The sequence below is a fragment of the Aythya ferina genome, assembly GCF_964211825.1.
Source record: "Aythya ferina genome assembly, chromosome: 3".
Lineage (NCBI taxonomy): Eukaryota > Metazoa > Chordata > Aves > Anseriformes > Anatidae > Aythya > Aythya ferina.
Genome location: NC_140298.1, coordinates 110673944 through 110695496, shown reverse-complemented (window position 1 = coordinate 110695496; position 21553 = coordinate 110673944). Strand labels below are relative to the sequence as shown.

Here is a 21553-nt window from a genome sequence, read left to right as displayed (position 1 = left end):
AACGGGACATCAGATGAAAGATCCATTGCACATTGATTTCACTTGTCCTTCCTTTGTGTGGTGCTTCACATAAAGCATCAGCAGTTCCTCTCGTACAACCTCAAAGAACCTTATGACCTACAGTAGAAAACTCAAAGCCTACAGTGAGCCTCTGAAGGGAATGTGAAGAAACTGAGCGTGTTCCCAATGTCCTGCACCGTTTTTGTTTTTTGGTATTCAATAAATAAAGATTTACTGTGACTCAAGCTCAGTTTCTGCCATTTACCTACTCTCATCTAATTAATCATGCATAAGAACAGATGAATCTTATGAATCCAGAAAGCAGATTATACCCTACAGTGTAGAAAGAGCGGGTGAAAACTAGTACCTGTCAATCTAAGCTGAAGACTCATACCATTGTGTCTTGAAGATGTAATGGCTCCAGGGAAACCAGAACAGCCTATTTCTCCTCTTGCACAAAGGTCAAAGGAAAGCAACTCTCCTTGCACAGTCCCCAGAAGTTATCTGTGGATCATCAGGGAAAAATCCACCCTCCTTTAAGCAACTTCAACCCAAAAAGATATTAATATACAGTGTGGCCATGTGACTTGGTCTCGTTTTCAAAGACATCAAATCTCCAAGGACTTGTATCAAAAACTTCATTTCCAGGCTCCTTACATTTTACTATTTTGATCTACAATTCCTTTCATTAGTTTACCAAGCATCATCTTAAAACAACGCTGATTCCTTCTCCAGTCTTCAATGTGGAAGACCATTCCAGCAACTCAATTTCTTTTTCATAGACTTACTGAAGATCGATTTTGATCTTGTATACATCTTATCTTTTAACTTCAAAACTTTTGTCCTATGCGATATTTGTTCTCTGAAAGTATTTGCAGAAAGTTACCTTACTCCTTTTGATACTTTTGTTTAGGTTAAAAAGGCAATTTTTTTTAATCTGCCAAATAAGGTTTAACCAATGAATGCTATCTTAAAATGGAAAACACGTGAAACTGAGTAAAGTCCTTCACAGTTCATAGCCATCTTCCAGCTAAGGAATGATCTTTTCTGTCTTCTGATTTAGAAATCCTCTATTTATAGCAGAAGTTTTTATTACTGGTTTCTGAGTGCCCAGTCATTTGAACCTCTAGAGTTTTATACTTCTTATTTCAGTTGCTCGAGTCATCTGATACTCCACTCACCTTTTTTTTTTTTTTAATGGATGATTCCCACCCCACTCCCTGTTTCAGCATTACCTCCCAGCTTTATACCCATTTATGAATTTCAGAAGTGCATATTTAGCTCCCTACATTTAGGTCATTAATGAATACATTAAACAGGATCTGTCATAGACTGATCCCTTGAGGATACTAGCAGTAGCCTTTCTCCATCCCAGTATCCCCTTTCCGCATATCCTCTCCTTTTAACAGCTCTTTAATCCACCCTACTTTCTCTACTAATTGTCATCATCCCACCTACCGTACAAATTTCCTATGCAAGGTTGTAGCAAGTGCTTTTCTGAAATCTAAATAGATAAAGCCTCTGCATTACCCTGCACAGGGAGAAAAGAAATAGAAAAAATAAAGATAATAGGCTAATCTGACAAAAATTACCTTTGATAAAACTCTGCAGTAATTTATCTAGTTTTCCATTTGCCTTTATTCCTTAATTATCTTTTCTTTCAAACACTTTTCTAATTCTCTGCCTGTTAAGAGGGCTGATTTTAGGTATAGACTGGGGTGGCAGCTGCCAAGGGGAGCCACTGTTTTGATGTCTGTTTACCTTGCCCCCCACGTCCTCTGTGTCTTGTCTCTGCTTCCCTGACAGCACTGGGAGCAGGAGGCAAGAATGGGTCATGTCTAGCTCCTGCTCTCAGTGATAGTGGAGAGATGGAGGTAGAGGAAGAAAGCAGAACGGGGCCAGACTGAGCAAAGAATTAGAAAAAAAATAAATGAAAAGAGCTCCCGGTCATAACGGAAAGAATACGACGGTGGTTTCAGAGGAAGTGGGAGACTGTGTCCTGTGCTGTTATAGACTGGAGAAGCAGAAGCTCAGCCAGAAGGATACTCTAAAAAAATAAATCTTATCCTGGAGAAAGTGAAGGGAGAGGAAGGAATATATAAAGGGATGGTGACACAGGAGTAAATTTTGTATGAATGGGATAAATGAAAAAAAGAGATGAGTCTCTGAGGAGGTGAAAAGCCTAGTTCTGACTATTCATAGACTTGGTAAAGCAGGCAATGTCCTCAGCACATAGTCCATGCTGAGCCTGCACCAGTATCTTTTCTGTGGGGTGAAGGGAAAAACAGAGATTTGATTGGAAGGGTAGTGAAAGAGGAAAACCACCTCAGAGCTACGGCACTCAAAATCTCCCTTATCTCTTTCAGTTGTCTCTATTTCAAATGAAAATTGAAAAAACTCTTCCACCCCATTATTGTCTACTCTGACCTCCCAAAACCCTCCTTCGCGTGATCACAAAACTGAAATATCCCTACAAGCAAAGAGGACAAAATAAATTTCCCTGATCCTCACCCATTGCAGTGGCAAACCTCAGTTTTGCTCACAATTAAGAAGCCCTGAGATGGCTCTGGACAGAAGTACAAAAACAGTATATGGTGGGGGATGATCGAGACTAATTTTGAAAAGACTGGTATTCTCTAATCGTAGGATCATACTGCACCCAAAACATTAATTAAAATCCTTGCTGCTGGACTTGTTATTTCCTGCATCAGTTCCTTCAGTAATCTAGAATGGAGATTATCTGGATTTTGTCACGCTGAGCAACCTAAGCTTTGCTTTTTAGAGCTAAGTTTTGTTTCTTCTGCTTCGCTCAGAGCTACTGCATGTAGTGCAGTTACAATGACTGACTTATAATTGTGTGTCAGAGATAGTATACAATATACAAAACAAAGGGTTAACACACTAATCTTCTTGCATTCAAACAGAAACACCCCAGTGGAGCCAGTCACTGAGATAATGAAATTATAGCTCAACAGGAAGATCCTGAGAAAGCAGTGTAATGGTTTTAATAAACAACGATTGCTGATGTTGGGGAGGGAGCCTTTCTAGAGGCTTAATTAATCAAAACAGCTAGGGAACACCTAAGCAACTGCTATAAATATTCCAAGTAATTGTTCTTTATGCAAGTACTTTACCGAGCCAGGACATAACTTCCTAATTTAGCTGAGGCACGAGACAGTATACACTGTCCATACATTCAGAAAGCCATAGATATGTTTTAAATTGTTTAATAAAATTATTAGTCTGTTGATTGGCTAGGAAATATGGTTAGGAAAGTAAAGTCTATCATCTAAAATGAGATGTTATTTGTATTATTTCCCTGCAAGAGAATTTACAATAAGAAATTGTATCTGGAGGTTGCATGTCAAGGCACTTGTAATAGCTTGGACAATGTTTTCAATGGCGTCTTTTCTTTAATAACAAGTGATTATTCTATCCTATAGGAGGAAGGAGTCATTCAGGCAAATACCTGGTTCACAGCAGTATTTCTTCCATGTACCCATGCACTCTCCATGAGAAATGTATCACTCTAACAACACTTTTTATGACATCCAGGCGTCAGCAGAACCAGCTGTCGAGGCTAATGGAAGTACACAATCTTCCTGATGAATTCTGGAATAATCCAAAGGAGAAGATGATGACAATTACCTTTGAGACACCTGCCTCTAAAATGGCACATGCTCATTTTAAACAGCCTGTAATCTCACCTTGAGTGACTGCCAGGCTTCATTTGGATCCTTCATGTTTAATATATTATTTAGATTGCATGGTTTTAGGCCTGAAAGGAAGCAATTTAGATTGAAATTAGCAATAGAGTGTGGAATTATACTGACAGGCGGTGGAAGTTTAGATAGTTATTTCAAAAATATCACTCTCTGCTCTATACATGCCTCTATGGTACTAAAAATGTTTAGAGTGTTAAGACATCACAATTAAATGCTCAGAAGTAACAATTCTTAAGTTAAGATGTCAGGCACTGTTTTAGTTCCTTTAGTTCCTTTCCTTGTTTTTAGGTGCACTGGAATATCTCAAGCACCTCTGGCCCATGATCAAACAGAGAAATGCAGGGAGGGCCTGTAAGGCTGACCAACAGAGGGGAGGAGATAGATCATGAGAGGTAAGCAATTGCCCACCTCTACGTACACCTCTAGAAGGTGGCTCAGTTAGTCTAGGAAATGAAACTTAAGTGGAAAGATAAAGCTAATTAGAAATTAGAAATTAAAGGGGAAAATGGTGAAAGACAAAGATTAATGTTGGTAAGAGAAAAAAAAGTGCAAATCCACCATGAATACCTTGATGCTAGAGACTGGAGGGAATGTCCTCACTCAGAACAACCTCTTGATGACAGTCACAACAGCAGAAACCTGCCAAAATTTTAACTCTCTTATTGCAGCAATCATAACTGTAACACTGCAACAGTGGCACGTTTCTCACTTTAGATGACGTGGAATGCCGCCCTAAGTCCTTTAAGTTTTGATTTTGGAAGACTTTTGATAATTATTGTCTAACTTTTCCAGCAGACAAATGGGTCTGGACACTTTTAGCCAAACTGGTGAAAGTTTCTCAGTAGAAGGTAGTATCAGGAATACTCTGACATCCAGAAACATACCTGTTAATGGTGTTCACTATGTGTCAGGATATATGGAATTGCCATTCATCTGAAATAGCAGGCAGTTATTCAAGGAAACTACAATTTGCAGACACTGACAAGCTCTCATGCATGAGTTCCAGCTTCATTCCTTTTGCTTGCTGGAGACCACACAGCAAAAGCAGACCCCGATAAATCAGTTACATTAGTATTATCCGGAGGTGACACAGGCATGCGCACGCGTGATGAGGTATCTACAGAAAAGAAGCAGGCAGACTTTCTAGTCAACATCAGTTTTAATTGCTTCTCTTAGTCTAGCCACACTAAGTCTGTTTTATTAAAATGCAGCTAGATGGCATTTATCCTTTAACCATCCATCCATTCTTTTTTAAATGGTGCTCACATTACTATCTATGTACTAATCTTAGTTATAACTCCCATCTGCAACTTTATACTATATATTTAAGTTCTACAGAGAGTAGAGATTTTTTTCACTTAAAAAGTCTTCTAATTTACTATTTTTTAACATGCAGCAGCTTCTACAGTTTTTTTTATTTGAGACTTTTCTTTTCAATCCAGCCAACCTTCAGTGGCAGTGTGTATTTTAGGAAGCTGTACAGCCATCTGGAAAAGCTTCTTCTCTTTTTTTTTTTTTTTTTGGTTATGTTTATCCTTTGCACTTTTCAGATTTCTGTCAACGTCCATGGTAACAGCTGCTATAATACTCTCCACCCTTGTGTGGTTTGATTGCTGCACAATCCAATGTGGTTTGCAGTCTAGACTTCAAGCAACCACCAATTTGTAAAACCAATAGTTATTTTTTTGCCTTTGGAGACTATTATATAGGTGTCATTTCTGTCCCTTTTGCTTGTGGTTTATTTCAAGGTTGGTTGATCAGAAGACTTTATGCATTGTTTTTTCATGCACATATGCATATATATATATATATATTACATATATATAAAAAATCCTCAAGATGTTTTGCATTACTTTTTTTTTCTTTCTAGCTGCTATCGCCTAGCTCATAAATGAAATTATTTTCCTTGTTTGGAGAGCAGAAACTCTGAAGGGTGTTGCAATTCATGTATACCTGTATTTTATTTTTCATGAATTGTTACAACGTGCATAGGAATAGCATGATTCACCCCCTCCAGAATTTAGAATAAAATGAAAAATAGTATCACCTCCAGGTAGAAGCATGAAAACTTTTTCAACAGATAAGATCAGTAAATGAAGTGATTTTTTTTAAAAAAAAGCAGCTGAATATGAGACATTTGTGATGGTGAATTGTATTAATCAAAGCTGAAATTTGGGAATTCACTGTCTATTGAAAGTGCAAAAAAATTACCTAATGGCTACAAAATATTTTGAATCAAGCTTCATAAAGAGTTCACGTAATTACTGGAAGGAAAAAGGTTCCAATAATTTGCTAACCTGGGAGTCTAGCATGTGATCTATATTCACAGATGAACTTGCCTGACTTTTAAGGACCTTTGCTCCAGAAAACATCAATAGCTTGGAGAAGGGTGTCAGAGTATTCATAGCTGAGCAAAGAGCTACCTGCATAACCAACAGCAAATACCAAGGTGGGATTTGTGCCTGAAATCATGTCTCTTGGAGGCTTAGTTGTTTGATACCTGGGTTTACCTCATGGATCTTTTGAGGCATGAAAGGCAGGTGCCTAGTCTAATCTGAAAGCTGACGTTCCCTTCATAGTCACTGGAGAACATGCAGAGTGATTCATCCCACCCTAAGGCCTAAGCAAGCATTTAAGGAAACTTCACTGGCAAAACTCTGTACAGCTGGAGGATTATACAGAGATTTTAATGACTGTATACTTGGAATTCAGTGTTTAATTTCAATCTGCTAAAAAACAACTTCTGCAACTACGTCTGTGAGCTGGGACACAGAGTCTCAGAACCCTATCTGTCCAACAAGGATACCATTGTCCCTTTCTACAGCAAAGTTTATGTGGATAAATATATTTCTGTGAGTTATTCAGATTTTGCAGAAATGTACATGTACCACAGAGAGATTTTACAAGGAAAAATTGAGATTCTTACTTGGAATTTGCCTTCCAGCTAGCTAGGCTTTTCAATTCACCAGTGAGGACTTGACTCTTCCTTTCCACTTGCTAAACAGAAAAGCCAAATTGTGGCCAGTAAATTTTTATGACCTTATTCTACCTCTGTATCAAACTATCATGTCAGTAGCTCTAAAAAATATTAGCATGGATGTATTAGGCAAAAGCCTCGTCAAAATATTTCATTTCTCCAAAATTTGACCAGCTGTGAGAAATATCACAGGAAAAAAAGAAAAACAAAAAACAAAAAACAAAAAACAAAAAACTTCATGAATTGCTACCCAGTACAGCATGTTGAACTGTAGGCCCAAAAACGTCAGCATATCAAGAAAAATAGCTCTGGGGAACTGCAAACATCATCCAACAGAGAGAAATTTTGTATACAATGTAAATATTGGACTGCCTGTCTTTTTATATTGTTATTGCTAAGCTCTTTACTGTTTAACCTATGTGGTACTGTACCTGTCAGTCTCTGTTGTACCTGAAAGTTTCTGTAAACAAACAGCATTATGATAAATCTCTTGAGTCTCCCTGAGGCATTTTTTCTGCTGCTGGAAGCCTGAGGTCACTGTGCAGTCAGTCCTGCAAATGTCCCCCTTGACTATCAACTAAGAGGGCACGAGTCTGGATGCTGTGACGCTGGAATGCTTTAATAAAAAACTCACAATACAGAGCTTTGGGAATCAGCATCTTTAGCAAGTTTGTAAAATCCTTTCATTTCTTCTAAGTATCAGGGAAAAAAAAAAAATCATGTGTCAAGCTGTCAGTGTGTAAAAGAAATTGTCCCTGAGCACACACTGCTGAAGAACGGGAATGTAGCAGGAGTCACACTGCTTTATCTGCTGACAATTCATGTGAAGGTGCATGCCTCCTCCAAGATTGAAGCTAGAGGGAAACGAATGACCAGTTTGAAACAGATAAATAAAATCGGGCATTGTTTTTTCACTGATAGACTGGAGGTCAGATCCAAACAACCAAACGAACAGTAGAACCTAAACATAAGATGTTGAGATCTTTCATAGTGATTCAGAGAGTACGAGTTAGTCATCTTAGTCTCTTAATGTAGCACTACACCTAAAGAACAACCCTTACAGAGCTATGTTACACCCTGATGTGGAGCCCTCCAGACCCAGACAGTAACTCCTTGTGCTAGAGGTAGGATATGTCTCCCTAACTTTAGGCATCCTAAGGTCAGTTGTCTGTCTCCAGGTTACCTTTACAATCCACACAGAAAAGCAGGATGTTTTTTTACCTTTTGTTACCTGAGGTGAAGTGTTTTCCTAGATGTGCCTATTTGTATTTGTCTCCACTGACTTAGGCTTGCATGGATAACTTTCATATGTGCACATTTCAGGGAGACGAAAGGTAGCTTAACCCATTTTCCATCAAGTTACATAGCTGCATATATACACATAGTACTAAGATGTCACTTTTTTTTTTTTTGTGTGTGTGTGAATGTGTGTATGTGTCTGGTATTTATTTATTTTTAACATGGACCAAAAGAGGCAACTTCTGTTTTTCTCGTTTGTCAATGAAGTTCTTCTGTGTTCCTCAATGTATGTCACTCTAAGAGAATTCCTGGTATTCCTGACATTGTAACTCATGAGAACTATCTGATTTGAGCAGGCAATAATAAGTTTTGCATATTTCGAGCAGATGGCTTTATCGCAGAGGAAAGTTTAAGTCAACTGCAGTGGTTTCACCTGATGTGCAGCTAACCACCATGCTGCTCTCACTCCCCCTCAAAAGAAGAGAATATGATGGAAAAAGAGTCTCACAGGTTGTGGTAAGGACAGTTTAATTAAAGGAAAAGAGACTAAACCAAGCAAAAGACACATGGAAGCAAAGGGAGAAAACGTTTATTCTCTACGTCCCCTCAGCAAGCAATGTCTGGCCACGTCTTGGGAAGCAGGCCTCAGTATGTGTAGCTGTTGCTCATAAAGACCGTTTTCCTAATGAGAACGCCCCCCTCTCCTTCCCATCAGCTTTTATTGCCAAACATGCTGTATGGAAGATCCCTTTGGCTGTTTTAGGGTGGTGGTCCTGGTGATGTGACTGCTGGCCTTTCGGCTAGGGCACACAGAGGGGCAGCCTCCATGCACGGCCCAGCAACAGCCAAAGCACCGGTGCGATACCGACGCTGTTCTAGCTACAAGCGCAGAACACAGCACTATAGGGGCAGATGAGGGAACACTAGTGTCATCCCAAACAAACCAGCACAACATCTGAATGGCTACGCCACAGATCTGCCCCCTTCCTCCCCTCTGTCCCCACCCAGACTGAGATGTGAATGGGAGGTCAGAACCCCGTCTTGCAGCTTAGTTTTTCAGAACTACCTCATGTCACAAAATGACTTGCCCTTCCTACTTTACAATTTGTGTGCAGGACAAGTTATATTATAGCATACATCACGACATGTACAGGAACATTATTAAGTTCTACTTAAAAATCTTAACCACGAGACATGAAAATGCCAGTATCCCAGGTTTTGTTTTCAAAGAATAGAGAAACCATTACTCCATGTAACCTATTTAGACAGGTGTGCAAAGGAAATAATATTGTTAGACTTGCAGAAAATCCCTGAAAAGTTTCCACGGACCTAAAAAAAGGTCTTGCTGTGTAACTGAAGTTACATCAGAGCTTATGGGAACTAGAAGAGAAGACATTGCTTGTAACACTAGGAGGACATCAGCAAGATCAGTATAAAAACATTGCCATTTCTTTGGATGACTTGAAACAGCCCAAAGACAAATTTGATGATCAAGAAAGGCTCATTCAGCCCATGTTTCCAAGCTAGCCAGGCATACAATGAAATATGGGATCCGTTCTGACACTCTGAAATCTCCCCAAGTCAATCTGGGAGGATTTGCAACATTCCATCACCCATCTATCTCTGTGTCCTTGCCCCACTCACAAGGCCTCCACAGGCAACTACCTGAGAAGCAACGTAGAGACCTATATAAAAAACGGGTATATAGCCAACATTTTTATTACCTCTCCTAACAAAAATTGACATAGTGCAATCTCTTCTCCTATCCTTGTATTTTCCATGACTGCTCACTGCAGACCCTGTAGGATACATTCACTCTGAACAAGCTAGTACATTATCACAAGCTGTATGAAATCTGAAACCCCCTAAGATCTGTTCCAAAATGTCCATAGTGTCCTTATAAACAGTACACATTCACAGTCACTCAGGAAGCCCAAACAGGCAACAGAAGATCTGAGTGCTTGCAGGAACCCCTGGACATCTTTGCTGCTACAAGATGGAGCAATCAAAAACACTTTTAATATGCTCTAAGTATCCCTGACACAGATATGTGCACAATGCAAGCACCTACCATTCTTACCATTCTCCTTCTCTCTGCTACTGCTCTACCCTAAGGCACTTCCACCCAATGTAGATGCACAACTCTTATAAACCAAATGCTTCCCTCTCAGCCAAGTGGGCTGCAGTCCTCTCCAGCCAAGCCCAAGAAATGCCTTGCACCCATTCAGGAAGAACAAACTCATTTACAAAACACCCTTTGTCTGCATAGATGGTGCTGCTTGCAACATCTCATGCCTAATAACAAGGTTTATCCTGCTCTTTACGATCCAAGGAGACAAAAAAGTATATATATTCATGCAGATAAATGAAGCATATACATGTGTCTTTATAGATCTGAATATCCCTCTTGTGCAAGTTATTTTGTCCTTTAATATAGGAAATAAGAGCCTTCACAGAAAATGGTGTCATGTAGATTTCTGATATTTATAATTCCAAGTGAGATGATGAAGTTACTTTTCTTTTCCATACAAAAGTGGGTGCAGTGAAAATTGTGTGCGAGTTGCCAGCACATTTGTGTTTTGAAGGGTTATTGATGTGAATAGCAGGTGAAGTGTAAAGAAAAGGCTCCAGCTGTTTCTTGTTTTGAATTCTTCCTTGGTGCAAGCACCGAGAGTAAATACTGGAATAGGAAAAGTTAAACTCGTAAGTGTCCCAGTTACGCTCAGAGAGAAAAGAATTAAAACCCTTTTTTGCTGGTGTGCTATGCAGTTCTGCAACATTGATTTTATTCACACGTAGTGCACAGCTGTTTATTGAGTCTGACCCTTGAGGGGACGCCAAAGAAACACTGGAAATGAAACCACTCAGAAAAGACAGTTTTCCTTTCCTGTTTACTTGATAGATGTTTCATATTAAAAAACAACAACAACAAAATCAGAAAAAGAAGGAAACATTTCTTATATAACAGTGACTTGCAAATCATTGTTTCAAGCAGTAGCATAATTATTTCAATACTTCTGATTTTCTTCCCATCTTATTCTCCAGTTGCTTTGACTAAAAATGAAAACAGTGGAGAAGCTACTGTTGTTACTGTTCAGGAGACTGTAAAATAAAACTAAGCAACGTTGTCCTTTATTAGAATGATTTAGTAACCAGACCATCTCACTTTTTTCTACTGCCTTAAACGTTACTATAACCAGCCTTAAATATGTCATTGCTATTCTGTTTGATTGTTTTGTCAGAATAAGAAATATAAAATACATAATGGATTCAAATAAAGACAGATTGAAATGCAGTGAGCACATTCAAATCCCTGCAGATCCAATTTTGTGGGTAGGGAAGATGACTGTGAAGTGTTGCCTGAGTATTTTTAACTACAGACTCCTGTGGACCCACCTTACTTAATACAGTCCTTCTTGAAACAAATAGTCCCATTATTGGGATATAAAAATTTAAATAAAAATGGGACCCATGCAATTGAAATTTTTAATTAATAATAGTGAAGATACTAAATGTCCTGAAAATGATGCCTTTGACACCTCACCCCTTTCTGCTTTGGTGGCCTCTAGCCACCAATGACAAAATCTGCACAGGTGAAAGCAATTTCCACAGCCACCAATTCTTCATTTGGTATCAGACAATTCATTAAAACAAGAGAGATGTTATTTATTTTAAGTGGTAGGCTGCTATACTTCAAGACTTTTGAGGTAATTCAGATTTAAGATTTCCTTTTCCTATAGCTTATATTACTATTGACTAAGTTCTAGTATATGTGTCAAAAAATCAAATTTTAAGTCTTTGAATAAAGAGAGAGGAGTGGTCAAGTGAATTGAGGAAAGAGAAAAGTTCTTCTCCTAAAGGACAGCAGGATAAAATCATCAACTACTGTGAGGAAGCTGCAGCAAAAACTGTTTGAACCTCCAAAAGGTTTAAAGAGCCAGGTCAAGGGGACTTGCTGGAACACAAAATCCAAGTTACAACCAGAGACAGAGCTGTCAAGAGCTGTGATGACAGTTCAAACTCAAAATTGCTTAAAGAGCAAGCTAGTGCAAGGACTGAATGATGAAACAACTGGGAAAAGCAATTTGTAGATCTTTGAATTAAGAAAGATGAATACATGCAAAATATTATTATTTTCCAATAGGATGGTCAGTTGGCCATTACAGCACTGGTATGAGAAATGCAGATTTTAATTAAAAAATAATTGGCATATCCAGTTCAGAGTTAGTGAGAAATGTTTCTCAATGTGTTAACTTTCAGATTACTGCAAGAAGACAAACGGGTACAGGTTTTTCTTCTTCCTTTTTAAGCCATCTAAGCTGGAGGTCAAATGTTTGGATAAAAGTAAGTCTATGCAAATTTGCCTTTTGTTGTACATTGACTATCTTTTCCTATTATAATATTTCTGAATTTTATGTTAAAGTTATAATGCTCTTAATCTTCTCCTCTGTGATATCTACAGCAACAAGGACAATGGTGGAAACCTTCAGCCTGAATAGTTCAGGAGCTTAGGCCAGCACATGCATTCATCAAATGCAAATAATGTCAATGACAGTCTGTGTTATTCTGATTTATTTCAACAAATCTCAAAAGCTATATTTAAAAAAAAAATAATCTCAATAAGTAGTTTAATATTTTGCTGCAATTAATGCTCTTCTTTGGCTTAAGCACACTGTCCAATCATTAAATAAGCTCTTCCAATCTCACTGCCCTTTACGGAATCTGTTGAAAGTCTTTTCCTCTGAAATACACAGAAGCAAATAGTGAGAATTTAAAAAGAGGGGGAAAGAGTAAGACAGCCAATTCAACCTGCAGATTACGTAACTGTCTCCTTTTATAAATGAAATCTCAGTTTTTAAGAGAATCTTTGAATCATAGAATATCCTGAGTTGGAAGGGGCCCACAAGGATCATGGTGTCCAACTCCTGTTTCTGTACAGGACCACCCAAAATCAGACCACATGTCTGAGAGCATTATCCAAACACTTGAACTCCAGCAGGCTCAGTACTATGTCCACTGCCCAGGGGAGCCTGTCCCAGTACCCGACCACCCTCTTACTGAAGAACATTTTTGTAACATCCAAACCTGAATTTACCTAAGAGTAAAAACCTCACCTTGAAGAACTGTTAATTGCACTACCACTGAAAGTTTCTTAAAGCTAAAATTGGTTAAGAGAATGAACCCTATAGTCATGAGCACAGGCTTTCCCTCACTTAAAATTTCACACCAACACTGGCACCAAAGGAATTGCTTTTCAGATACAACATTATGAGGGAAACCAGGCCATTTTCAGACCTTTATTTTTAAGGGCTAGATTATCCTCCTTCTAACCATGTTGAATTGTCTTACTGCGCAAGTGACCCACTCTAAGATACTGATAAAGAATAATAAAAACAGGAGAACCTCCCCTTAGAGTGTTATATATCATTCATGTACAAACAGTACATTGTTTTATCATTAACTACACAGCTCTGCATTTATTTTAAAGTCTTTGGTTATTTTTCTAAGCATTCACAATTCACAATTAAGTGCTTAGAAAGCCAAACTGCAAAGCACCAAGTGGTTGGAAGCTTAAAAAAAAAAAAAAATTCATAATAAAAATAAAAGCATACCTTTCTAATGGCAGATGGCCAACTAACTACACTGAATGATGTCATCTGACAACTGCATGGAATACTTTTCAAAAGTTGTTCTGAATTTTCTCAAGAGAAAATTATGAGATTGATGTGGATAACAAGAAAAAAAAAGTTCTTAGTGTTGTACAGCACAAAATGCTGAAAACTGGAAGCCCATCCAGACCTGCTTGCCTTAAGGCACTCCAATTCTTGTCAACAGCACACAAGGGACAATTGCGACGTAGCATCATGTTTAGATCTAGTAGCAACCCTACAGCAGAACCTACCAGGTACATGTTCACAATTTTAAAATAATTGCAGTTTTCATATCCCATTAAGAGATGCTTAAAATCTGCAGCAAATTCCTTAACTTCCCAGCAACCACATACCAGAAATCAAACCAGTTGATCATAGAAGTCCTTTGGGATCTTCAAAACCAGATTTCTAATATTTGTGGACTTCACTTTCATTTTTCCTTCTTTTGAAACAGTGAGGTAAATCCACACTTGTTGTCTGTATACGTAGCTGCAAATAATACTTTAACCAAGGACGGAGTTAGATGTAGTGTAGCAGCATTCCTGAGAAGATGGTTAGGGAAGAATGGAAGACATTTTCCCTACAACCAACAATAGGCAGCAAGAACTCCTTGGCATCATCTTTTTATTTCCAGAGCACATCCTTCCATTCCATGACTCCCTCCCTCTGCTAAAGCCAAATATTTGTCTTATCCCCAGGCCCAAAGCAGATGTCACTGGCCCAGACTTGAGCCTTAACTTCACTTACTCTTTCTTTTGAATGAACAGTTTTTAAAAGTAAAATCTTCTAGTGAGATATGCCACGAGAACTAGTGGGAGTAAGAAGCGATACCAAGCCTAAATTCCTTCAGGATGAAAAGCTGGGAATAAAAAAAAAACACATTGACATGTATAATAACCACACAGAGCTGTAACCCCAAAGAGATCCCTCTGCTTTCCATTCTCACTAGAGCCTCATTCCTCACCCACCTGTAGTTTTCACTGCTTTTTCACATCACTCTTTCCTATGCACCCATTTATACCAGGTCTATACAGATTTTTTTTTTTAAATCCAAGATCACCTCATCTTCATTTTTCTGACTAATCTTCAGCACAAACTAAGTCATCTGATTCAGTTTTATCCTTCGTTCCCTTCATTCACTTCCACTCAGCATCCACATTTACTCACTTCTCATCCCTTTGCAACTAACCAGTCTGTAGCTGAAAAATGATATTATGGTATTATTTGCCGGGAGGGCCAACTATACCCTGGGATGCATCAAGCACAGCATCGCTAGGCGGTTGAGGGAGGTGATTGTCCCGCTCTGCTCTGCGCTGGTGCGGACTCACCTTGAGTACTGTGTGCAGTTCTGGGCACCACAGTACAAGAAGGACATTAAACTGTTGGAGGGTATCCAGAGGAGGGCAATGAAGACAGTGAAGGGCCTAGAGGGGAAGACATATGAGGAGTGGCTGAGGGCACTGGGCCTGTTCAGCCTGGAGGAGAGGAGGCTGAGGGGGGAACCTCATCACGGTCTACAACTTCCTCACGAGGGGGCGTGGGGAGGCAGGTGACCTGTTCTCTGTAAACACCAGTGATAGGACCCGCGGGAATGGTGTTAAACTGAGGCAGGGGAAGTTTAGGCTGGACATCAGGAAGAGGTTCTTCAGCAAGACGGTGGTTGCACACTGGAACAGGCTCCCCAGGGATGTAGTCACTGCACCAAGCCTGTCTGAATTTAAAAAGCAATTGCACTGTGCACTTAGTCACATGGTCTAAACCTTTGAGCAGACCTGTGCGGTGCCAGGAGTTGGACTTGATGATCCTTATGGGTCCCTTCCAACTCGGGATATTCTATGATTCTATTACTGCTGATCGGACAGGAACAGAGCAGTTTTATCGTTAGTGTTAGATCAGAGGTTGGACTCGATGATCTTGAGGTCTCTTCCAACCTAGAAATTCTGTGATTCTGTGATCTTCCTGCCCCATTGCTGAAAGTCCACAGACAGATTAGTTACAGGGCAACAAGTCCTATTCATTGCATAAAAATAGAAAGAAAAATGGTGGAATTCCAATTTAGTATTATTCTCCTCCATATTAATACATAAATAGCTTGGAAAACCAATTTCCTCCATAAATTTGCAGATTGTTATAGATGATGCTGCCTATTAGTATGTGCATTTAAGGACTTCCACTTACAGAAAAGCATGCAATTATGTCTTTGCTATTAACTATGTTACACGAAGATAAATGTTATTTAAACCCGCTGCAAATTCCAAAGGCCAATGAGTTTTCATAACTAGGTCATTTTAAATGAAAATAATTCAAGATTGGTCAATTCCCTGCCACTTAAAGAGCAAAATCAGGCAGATGGAACATATTTAATTTTAGCAAATTCCATCACTTCATAAAACAATTCAGCATTATGTTGCTACATCTGACACTATATGCTTCTTTTTTTCCCCACAGAATTAAGACTTCGCCTCCTCAGATCAGCTTGAAAAACTTTTCACTGCAAAAATTATCTATAAGAAGAACTGAAAAATAAATGGGATTATTTTATTTTTGTGCAAATGGCTTCTTATGCTGATAACTTCTTTTGTCTTTTGTATCTTCAGTTCAGGAATAGTTAATGAAAAGTCTCCACCTGGTGGCCAACCGTATTTTGGTGAAATAGGAACACTGTGCTACCTGTCCAGCATACTTTTTCAATATCTTACCGACTTGGGTCATTCTTTCAACTTTTTTTTCCGATAAAACGAGGCCAAAAATGGCTTGTGGATACAGTATCATCTGTAGCCTACAGTGATAATCACAGGTGCCTCCCACGTTTATAATTTCGCAGTCATTCTGATCAGTACACTATTTTATCTGTGTCTTGTTACTCGGTTTTATATGCACAGTCCTCAAGGAGCCCAAGCAGGCAGAGAAAAAAGTGTGGTACATAATACAAACTGAAAAACTCTAGAGGTATCTCCTGAGAGAAACTGAAAATTTCACAGCACATTTGGAGGTAAGAAATGGAATCCCCTCTAAAATAAAGGAAAACAATAAAATTGTAATTAGAGGGAGAAGATAGTTGGTCAAACAAAGCTCTCAAAGTTCATATATTAGCATCAATGAAAGTGACAAAATCTAATTGTGATTGTAAAGAAATTTGTTTGTGGACTCCAATTTGCCATGTGGGAATGGTCACTTCAGAGTGCCACAGCAGATGACAATATACTGTCTGGTGAGGAAGATAATTTTGTATTACAGGACTGAAGTTTAATAATTATTGGCAAAAATAAAAAAATCCATTCCATGTAAGAATTTAAAAAACATTGTCATCATCTAAACATACTATAAATCACAGTTTACTCTTGTTGAAAGCATTACAACTATTTTGTAAACTTAATGAAAACATTAGAAAACTGTATTTTCAACAACTTTATTTCCCCCGTCTTTAAATCTTCTTTGAAACACTCTTGTGCCTGATCCAGCTCTTCATCATTAACCTCATATTTTCAGCATCTCTGCTCAGCTAAGTCCATTACTTGTACAACTGCTCATTGATTTTGACAGGGACAAAAATAATAGCATGCCATAATCACCAGGACAGCTTTGGACTTGATGATCCAAAATTAAACAAATGTCTACACTCCCTTTGGCATCGGCTATCAAATCATAACTTGGAGCAGATACTGTGGATTCACATTGGACTACTGCAAATTTATAGCCTATGGGTCTTTTAGTAATTTTGAGAGTTTATACTCCAACTTGGAAAAAAGATAGAATGCTGTAAAAAGCATTAAACATTTTTATTTAATACAAAATCTTTTCTAAAGCCACTCTAGAAGAAACTGTTTCTTTTCTAATGTTTATTTCCATAAACATTACAAATAAAGAAAGCGCAGCTCATACATGCCTTATGAGCTTTCTATGGAAACTAATGTAGGGATCAATTTAAAAAAAAAAAAGGTACCATAGAGCTTTCATGTGAATGGGACAGAGAAATTCTGTGTAACTGTAGAATGCTGCTCTTCCCAGAACAGCAGGTGAGAAGACCAAAGTGCCATCTCAGGCAGTCACTGATGCATGTGAAACTGCTTCCTGCACATTGCTGGGTGGTTCTTGGCCTGCAGGAACATCGCTTGCTTTGCCAGGGCTTGCAAAAGTGGAAGAACATACTGTCTAATTGATTTTTAAATTAATTTGTTGTCAAATCTAGCAGCGCAGTTTAGATTTGGACTGCTGCTAGTAGGACAAGAAGGATAAGGGGTCTAATCAAGATTAGATCATTTATGTTGCAGTCATCGCAAACACCTTATGGTGTTTGCTCCCCTGACAGTCAACAGAGAGAAACATGCGCTTTTCGGGAGCAATTCACCCAACCTACTTCAGACATCTACTTCAGAGCGAGATGTATCGCATAACACAAAAGTCTGTTTCTTTCCATTTTATTAAAAAACCCTGTGGTAATTTCAAATTCAGATGTTTGCATTCCAGCTTAACTCTTTTACATCCATTTCAGAAAGTGTGAAACTCCATTTCATGGGAGTAGCCAAACACAGAGAGGACTGTCAAGCCAGGCTCGGTTTATAGAAGGGAAATTTGGAAGAGCTGCGGTTTCTGCTCTAGGAAACACCTCAAATATTTATTTAGACTAAGGCTTATTACTGCTGAGATGAGCTTTCTGAACACTGTTATAGATGTCTTCTGAGGTGGGTCTCCTATATCCTTTTGTTTTGGGGCTCTTCCACTTCCTATGAAGTACGTATATAGCCATTGAGGCAGAGAACAACAGACTCAACAAATATGTCTGGATTTTTACAGCACAGCTTCGAAATTAACCTTCAGGCTCCCCTGTGTACCCATCCAAACCATGAACCAAGTATTATAAAAAGGGGAGTACCTACAAAATATTCACATATAAGAATGAACAGGACTTTCCCAGATGGACCACATCACAGAGTAAAGTATTTCAGAAGCAAAATATGCCTCTGAGGTCACCTCCTTCAGCCTCACAGGAAACAAACTAAGCTTGTTCCTTTCAGGCAATTCATCTAATCTAGTTTTAAATAAGCCATATAATGAGGCTTCTACAGCTTCCCCTGGGAACTTATTCTACAGTCTAATAGAACTCATTTTCAGGAAGTTTAAATTATTTTTAATTTCCTCCCATTACTTCTAGTTGTATGTATTATATTATACTTTATAGAGTAAACTTTTGAAATACAGTAAATAGCCTTTTTTAAAAAACAAAAACACAGCTAACCCTCACCATCATTAATCTGATGGATTTCAGAGTTTTCTTTTACAAATGAATTTCATTCTGAGAAAATGTTCCAAACTAAGAACCGAGCAAAATGTTTTCTATTTATATCTATATAACAGATAATGTTGTAATGTTCTACAAATGTAACCCACTCCAAAATTAGAGTTATTAGTACTAAAGAAATATATCAGGTATGTCTATTCCCTTAAATTGAAAACCCTGCTTGTTGAAAAAGATTCAGAGTATAGAACATCTTGAAAGTGGAAAGGGACAGAAACTTGCCATAAAATTCTTACTGCCTGGATGGAATAAACAGTCATTGACAAAAACTCCTGGTTTATTAATAAGCCCTACTTAGCTCAGCCAAATGTACCTTCCTAAGCACATATACCTGTATAAAGCACCTGCTGGGAAAAAAAGCCATGATAGAAAAAGACAAAATTTAAGGAAATAAAGCTGGAAAAGTGGTTTTGGTTATTGTAGTATATTGTCTGTCATCATTAAATCACATTATGATGGTACCCTAGAGCTGATAGCCCTTGTAAATTGAATTGTTCCTACAGAACGGCATGGAGATAAGTTAGGTGTGCCTATACTCCATCTCCACTATGTCATCAAGCATGTATGTGCATTGCTATACATTACCTAGACTGAATGCAGTACAAAGTCTGGTATGGAGCACTAACACCACTGCCCAGATTGGAGCAAGCTCTCCACAATGAAACCACCTCTCCCCGAACTTATCACCTGAACTAGTTCAGGTATGTCTATTATACACTGTGCATAATCCAAGAAAATAATTGTTATGAGTAGCTAAGGTTGGAACAGATTTGTCTGATCCCCCACTTAGTGTAGGACTAGCTTCAGAGTGAGGGCAGGTTGTCCAGGGCCTCGTTCAGTCAAGGCCTGAGATCTCTAAGGAATGGAAAATACAGAGCCTCTCCAGGCAAACTGCCAGTCTTGTTGGAAATCCTTTTTTTTTTTTTCTTGTATCTGACTGGCATTTCCCTTGCTGCAATTTGTGTCCATCATTCCTCAACCTTCTTCCATAAAATGCCATGGCCTATGAAGAGTTTGTTTTCTTTCTAACTTCAGTTTAGGTCTTTGAAGAGTGATCTAGTCCTATAGCGAGGCAGAGTTCACCTCACCGCGCAGCCACACCGCTCACTCATAATTGAGCCTGCTGTCCATCAGAAACCCAAACACCTGATACTGGATACACCCCACTTTTTTTTTTTTTTTTTTTTTTTTTGCAGAGCTGCATTCTAGCCAGTTGGTCCCCAGCTTGCACTGTTGTACAAGGTAGATCCACCAGAAAGCATCAACTTTTCATGGAAACAAACAAAAAAGTGAGCAATAGGTTTAACTTTTACAATACACCAGAATATTTCTGACAAAAACTAACAGCATGAATTAGGGTGCATGGACTAATTTTAATAAATTCTGACAGCAGGCATTAGGCAGAACTGTAGTGTCCAGGTTCAGACTTGTAATTTAAAAAACCCTTGTTCAGCAGCTGCTGTACCTGCAGGCCCCTGCAGTCACAAGCTGCCTTCCTGTCTGATAACCCAACTCCCCAGGCACCCAGAGCTATGCTACTAAGCCTGTCCTGAACTATTTCAATCTCAGCGCCTCAGTGCTTATCTCCCATATACACCCAGCTGGAATCCAACTCAGGGCCTTTTCCAGCTTACATCCCTTAGGAGCCATGCACTCAAAACAGGTGTTCTTTCTTACCTTCTAGCTCTTAAGGGTCCACATTTAGAATAAAGGTACTCTGAGAGAACGCCCCATATAAACAGCATGGGACAGTGCTTTTTAGCCTTTTTTTTTTTTTCCTCCAAAAGTTGTTAGAGAACACAGTAGCACATGCAAAAGAACAGCTTAATTGTTAAATCATCCAACCAGGAAACATGAGACACTTTCAATTTGAGGGCGTCCAAAGCCATACCTTCCATCACCAAGCTGTAACAATAAGGTTATTTTTCATTCCTTCCTCTCAAAACTGTTTCATTGCGGATAAATTAGTGAACGCATCACAGAAGCAGTGCTTTAGAGTACCTATCTTAACCCCTGTATTTCTGTGCCCTAGCAGCTAAGCTATAAGACGGTGCCTTCTTTCTTCTGTCTGTCCCAAGTACCTTGCCATACTGCTACGCAGCTTCAGTAAGAAGGGAAAATGCTTTTTTTCAAAATGCCATACAATGTGCAGGAACTTTTACTTGTGGCTGTGGTTTAGTAGGAATTTGTTCTTGGAACTCCTAACATCAAAACAAGTGATGTAAACAGTGCACATTAGATGAAAAATGAGCATTATCTTATCTGTTTTATGAATGACTGCTCACTATGTTGAATAAGCTATCTGTAGACATAGCTCAGGAAAATACACTGCATCGAGAGAAATGCCGACTTAGATGTCACACCAAGCCAACTTCAGACAGCTGGCTGTCAGAGCAGACTCCACAGCCCACACCATGACAAGACGCAGATGTTCGAGGACACGCTCCAAATGACTCTTGAGTCTGAAGGGAGAACTGCCTAAAGCAGCCAACCTGAAACACCGAGCACAGGCACCCGAAATGCCACCCCTTCCTCAGCCACCTTATGCTGCAGGTAGGTGGCTCTTCCATCCTCTAGTTCCTCATGAAATTAGAAGACTAATTTGTCTCATACTGAAGTTTCACCTTTTAAAGCATGTAAGGAGGATAAACTGTTTTATAGAGTA

At 38.9% G+C, this 21553-nt stretch overlaps 1 protein-coding gene across 10 annotated transcripts in view; it reads right to left on the bottom strand.

Annotated features, from left to right (window-relative positions):
* The window catches only part of TDRD15 (tudor domain containing 15), a 135203-nt gene that overhangs the window by 87789 nt on the left and 25861 nt on the right, over positions 1-21553 (bottom strand). For 3 of the 10 annotated variants that reach the window (XR_014691369.1, XR_014691370.1, XR_014691371.1), the window contains exons 3-5: positions 4293-4364; positions 3708-3778; positions 3470-3612 (exon numbers count right to left, since the gene is read on the bottom strand). The exons of 3 other annotated variants lie outside the window; for them this stretch is intronic. The gene's annotated coding sequence lies outside the window, so the exon portion shown is untranslated. Of the gene's footprint in view, positions 1-3469; positions 3613-3707; positions 3779-4292; positions 4365-4609; positions 4843-21553 lie in introns of all 10 variants that reach the window. 4 more of the 10 variants (XR_014691372.1, XR_014691373.1, XR_014691368.1 and 1 more) reach the window with 3 other exon arrangements.